Source organism: Oxyura jamaicensis, chromosome Z, assembly GCF_011077185.1.
Source record: "Oxyura jamaicensis isolate SHBP4307 breed ruddy duck chromosome Z, BPBGC_Ojam_1.0, whole genome shotgun sequence".
NCBI lineage: Eukaryota > Metazoa > Chordata > Aves > Anseriformes > Anatidae > Oxyura > Oxyura jamaicensis.
In genome coordinates this window covers 27,017,125-27,023,280 of record NC_048926.1, presented here as the reverse complement: position 1 = coordinate 27,023,280, position 6,156 = coordinate 27,017,125, and positions in this window count along the sequence as shown.

Genomic DNA, 6,156 nt, shown 5'->3' with positions numbered 1-6,156 from the left:
AGAGAAGAGAAGAGAAGAGAAGAGAAGAGAAGAGAAGAGAAGAGAAGAGAAGAGAAGATGAGAGGGGAAGAAAGAAAGAAGGGAAAGCAAACTCCCAGGCTCTAAATGGGAAGAACGGAGTGAAAGGAACCATAGGGAGGACCACTGCAGCAACAACGCCGAAGCAGGAGCCGGACCTGCCTGCCATCTCTTGCTGGAGCCAGTGTCGACGGGCGGGTGACACGGACGGCTGCGGCATCACTGCTTTCCCGCAGCACCGCGGGCACTCCGGGTCCTCCTGGACGTGTCCTGTGGGAGCGGCGGGGTCCTCGGGGGGCTTGGGGACCCCCTGGAATGCTCGGGCAGTGCTGTCAGCGCTCCCCCGTCCCCGCGGGGAAGCCAAGGGGTGTCTGTCAGCCCACAGGCGGACAGCTAAGACCCTGTGTCCCCGCGGTCCCCGCACGTAGCGACTTTCTCGTGGTGCTGCCGGAACGGCTTCTCCCACTCGTTCCCCACCTAACCCAGCAGGTGCCTTCGGACAAGGGAAAGAAAGGACAGAGGAAGGCCGGCGAACAGCGGCGGCTCTTCGACGGGCGGCACCGGACGCCTTTCCCCACCGGACCTCTCCGCCCGCTGTCCCCGTGTGGCGGGACACAGGAGCGGCTCCGGCGGGCGGGGGATGCCACCTACCGGCGGGGAGCGACGAGCAGAGGCTGCTCCGGGATGCGGGGAGCCCGGGTGCAAGCCTAGGGACTGCCGAGACCCTAAGGAATAGCAGCATTTTGGGGCGACCTGAACCCCTTTCCTTCGGAGAGAAGCTCTGAGATCCGCTCCCGCGAAGGCTGCCCGGAGCCCTGCAGCCCGCCCCGGTGGTCCCGGGACGGCGGCGGCTGCCTGCCGGGCTTCCCTGCCGGTTGTGAACGAGGCAACGCGAAACCCACCCAAAACTGCAGGAACCGGGATGTGAGCGACGGGCGTGCGGGCAGCGTGTTTGTTGTTACTTCAGTTTATTAATATTCGTTTTTAATTTTTAAAAAAAGTAAGCAAAATATTTATTTTTATTTAATGAATGTAAACAAACAAACAAACAAACAAATAAACCGCACAATTCCTACATGCCTATATGGAGCACCCCACATTTTATCAGTATGTTTTATCACATACAGAATCAAACCGATCTGGTAATCTGTACAAATAGTCCGGGTGACTCCTGCTCTTTACCTGAACTGGTGCCTGCCCCTGCTCCCCAGGTTCCCCAGCACCAAGGCTCCTGCAGGGCAGCAAGGACAGGAGCTTCAGAGATACCCCTGGGCATGGCTCGGGGCACCTTCATGCAGCCACGCTGGAAGGCTGGCTGGGATACTCCGGGTTTTCTGGAGCTGCCCCTGATGGCGCAGAAGGGTGTCAGAGCCTTGTAGAGCACCATGTGGGCAGTGAGCATCCCTGGGTGATTTGTTGAGCATTTGGATATGTGCAGGTGAGCCCACGCAGCCTGGAGAAAGAGAGGTAGAACCTAGCCACCCACTACTCCCCCTGGCTGAAGAGCATGCCCTGGGCCTGCTGCACCTTGAGAAACTGCAGCCCCATATGTGAAGTTTTTTGGCATATCCTTGTACCTCTCCAAACCCAGATCTAAGTTTTCCCTGCAGAAATGAAGTTTTCATTATTTAAATAAAATTATTTCCCCCAAAAAAGTGCAGTTTCTATTGATGTAACTCCCTGGGCCAAAGATTGGGCTGAATTCTGTGTGGCTTGCATCTTGGAAAGAAAATATCTTCCACCAATGATGCTACAACAGGACAGTCTAACATGGACCACCCATCTGACACCACCCGGTCTGACATGGACCATTGCAGCAATAACTGTGGCTTCCATTGCCCACAGTGACCAACAGCTTAGCCTCACATTTATTTATTTATTTATTTGTTTATTCACTTTTGTCTCCCTCCTCCCATGCTGGCTTAGTGCTGTGTGGTTCTGGGGGAAGACAACTTTACCCTTAAGCATCCTGCAAAGGCCAGGATTATAAACTGTGTCTGTGTGATCAGGCCAAAAAACAACTCATTGCACATGAAAAGCTGAAGAAAGCTGAAGGAAAATGTGGGGCTTCCTGCCACGCTGACTGCTCAAAAAGGGTTTGTCACCCTTGGAGGGGACCCTCCTACCAATGACTTTTTTTTTTTTTTTTCCTTTTTATTTTATTATTATTATTATTATTTGCTCTGTAATTCTTGCATGGCAAATACTTTTGCTGTGATTTATGAGATTCAGTTCCTGTAAGGCTCTTCTGGGCCTTCGCTTCCTGCAAAATTTGACTACAATTTCTCAGGACACATCTGCACTTCTGGTTTAACAGAATACAAACAGAGTTTATAGGTTTATATTAAGTTAGATATAGAGTTAGGTATAGCTCCTGTCTACAACCAGAAGTTGCCCTCAACACCAGCCAGTATCAGATGTTTATGGAAGAGTACAGAAGAAAGTCAAATGTGTAAAATTGTTTCGTAGCTGTTGGAAATATAGGCATCAGGATTTTTCTTTTAAGCCAAAGATAACACTTGAATGTAATTGCTTTGATGGATTTTTCTACTGTGTATATATCCAAACACTTTCTGAAATCATGTACATTTACACCACTGAACATGTTCTGCAGTGAAATGTTCCCTAGCTTTAACCACAAGTGCTATGAAGTGTCTCTTTTTGTTTGCTTTAATTCAGTTGCCTGCTCTTTTAATCCAATGCTTTCTCATTTTCTTACTACAAGAGACAATGAACAATTATTTTTAATAATACTCTGACATGCTCTACATAAACAGTGAATTCTTTGTTGTAAACAGGTTCTGGCAAATTAAGAGGAAGATCCAATAATTAATGTATCAGATATTTCACATATTTTCCATTTAATTCTGTAGCAAGGCAAGTAAGCCCTGAAGGAGCACAAACCCATTCGTTAGAGCAGTGAGTACTGGCAGGTATGCTCTTCTTCCACTTATAAGTCCTTCAGGATTATCTACACGGTGTTCAAAGACAGCAGAGATTGATTTTTCATGTAAACTAAGGGGGTGGCGTGTTCCTGCCAGAGCCTGAGCAGAATCAACAGCTAGCTGCTGCAGAAAGAGGAGGGTCCTTGCCCCCCTCCAGCCTCTCCTCCTCTGTTCATTTGTGTCCATCACTTACCTCCTGCAGAGCAACACGCTGACCCAAGAGGCCGGGAAAGCCAAAAACAAAATCCAGAATGAGTCACAGCCATGCAGCTGCCAAGACATTAGCAAGATGGTCATGTCAAAGGCGGTATGTTGAGTATCCTGTATCTGAAAGTGCAGCAAATTTAGTCCTGATTCATTGTGGGTTAAATGTGCCACCCTTGGGTGGAGACACTCTGTTTTTGGGTCAGGCCTTATCAACCTCTCTTTTTATCTGTTCTCCAGCAAGATCTTTATTGTGACTCTACCTACCACAAAATCCTAACATGAAACCTTTTCTGGGCAAGCTTTTGCCAGTCTGATTAACACCAACTTCAATTATTCCATAACACCTGTTTGAACCATGCACACTAAAGGCAGGAATTCTTTATGTAGCACTTCTCCAACTACTCTCTAGACTATCTAGGGTATTATACACAGGGAGACAGCCCGAGGCTTCTGATGTGGCTTGAAGGCCAGGTATTTGGGGTTGCCGATTTTGAGTTGCAGGCATGGTGAGAAAAGGACACTGCCTGATGAGAAGCTCTTTCTCTTCCTAGATATTGAAGTATTTTATGGATTTCTACATACATTCAACAGCACTTGATACAACGTTGTAATATCTGAGATGGAAAAAATAATCTACTCTAGTTCAATTTTCCTGAGCTGCCACTTGGTCTTTATATCTTCGGTATCTCTTCACAATTTATGTATTTGTAATTTATGAATTATAGCAAGACTTTCTGAGACGTTTCCTTTTCCATTCGTATCACTTGTAGCATTGTTGATGTGCCACGTACTTTGGTTTTCTTGCGTGCTGAGTACAGCTTCCTTTTGAATGAACATTTTCCAAGAGCCTTTGAATATCAGGCAGATTTCTTTCTGCCTGAAAATATATTGAATACATGCTCTTTATGTTCACAGACAATCAGGACAAATATTACTTCCTTTTAGCCTGATCACTTTTGTTTATGACTTCTGATTTATTTCCTGAATATAATACTAAATTAACACCTCTTTTCAATATACCCTGTTATTACTAACACAGGTCTGTTCGTGTCTTACAGGACAGCTTTTTCTCTGATACTTTGACAGCAATTTTTGCCTTTCTTTTGCCTTTAGTCTTTTGCATAATTCAAGAGACAATTTTCACGAGCAACCATTTCAGTCTCTTTTCCCATTCCTATGCTTCTGTGTAGCTAATGAACTTTTCTTCAGTAATTGATGCTCTCGGCTGATTTTGAGATCCTAAGTTTCAACCCTTTTTCAGGTCTCATAACATGCTCCCAAAGCTCAGGCTCTGTTTCAGTACTATGGGCTTTGGATCTGTTTGACTTCTCAACAGAAGTTGTTCAGCTACAAGTAAATCCAGGTTTAAGTTTATGTTTCTCATTATGCAATTACACAAAAAGGAATGGAGAAAACAAGGCAATGCTATTTTAGCATTCTAAAATACTTTTTCTCTGATGCAAAGTTTATTTTCTGAAGGTCTGGTGTTTGTTCCAGGAAATGTAACCAAATCTAACAGAATTTCTTGAACTGCAGTTCTTGAACTGCTTCAGTTGATTCCTGATATAACTCAGTGATGTGGTTTTCAGCATAATTTGTCTTTGAAATCTCACATGAGGGAATATGAGATCATACCTCCAGCCCAGTTAATCCTAGGCTGACAGCTGGAACCACACTTTCTACATATTCTATCTTGGAATAATCTTTCTGTGATTCATTTTCACTTCAGTCTTTTAGTCTATTAATACATTTCACATGTTTGTAATCATCAATTGGCCTGGAAATTCTGAAAACTTTCTTATATATGGCAGACTGTGACAAATCTGAAGCTGTAGTATTGAAGTATTTATTGCTTTTACTTTCAATAGCCTGCAGTGACTCTGTTTTTTCCCCCCTTTTCTTATTTTGATTTTGGCTATATTCCTATTTGTTGCAGGTACATTGCCAATTTAATCTTGCAATAAATTAATGGATTTATAAGCAGCAATATGGGCTTTTTCTCTTTCATCTTAGAGCAAACTAGTTCACTGTTCCAATGTGTAGATATGCTGGACCGGGTTTTGGTATTCCCTCCCCACAGCTGTTTGATCGTCCTCTAATTTTCAGAGGTGACATGAATTTGCTGGGAGGCACAGCTTGCACTTCAGCAGAACCTTCTGTCAGCGCTGTTCTGTGACCATTCATCGCCACTAGATGGAGTCGACCCGTGTTTATTATTCATTCTCACTAATTACAAAAGTAATTGGTTTCCTCTTTAACAGCGAGCAAAGTCTTCTGTGCCAGGCAACTTGCTTACAAATTGATAGCTCTGTTGTAGTGAAGAGATATCATTAAGGTAAAACAAAGCCAAAGCACAGCCTGGACAAAACCATGATGCTGGGGCTTACTTAGATGGGAGCCTTTGTATTAATGGATACGGAAGGACACATTTATTAATGCAGTTTTATGGAAACAAGAGCAAGGAGAGTGGTTTTCTGAGGATATTCCAAAGCAGAACTGATTTAAAAGTCATTAAAACACATGGTGAGATTGTGTGATCAGTGGTATTTCTGCTGATGCCAAGAGGCCCTCGGGGTATGGTTGCAGTGGTGACAGGGGCAGGCCTGAAGAGCAGCATCTTCTCTCTTCCATCGCTCCTCCATATGGCCGGACCCGCACCCTCGGGTGCAGCACAGGATTGAGCCCCCTGAATGCTGCAGAGCCTGGATGGACCACGGGGAGCCCCGGGCGAGGTGTGGTGGGCAGGTTGGGCATGGTGCTTAAGGACATGGCTTAGTGGGTGACATTGGTGGTAGGGTGATGGTTGGACCAGGTGATCTTGAAGGTCTTTTCCAACCTTAATGATTGTACGGGGAAACATGGTCATGGGAGCTGAAGGAGGAATGACAGTATGGCATGTGTGTGTTTGGGTGGTTAGTTTTATTGAGGAAAAAATGGAAGGAAGGGAAGGGAAGGGAAGGGAAGGGAAGGGAAGGGAAGGGAAGGG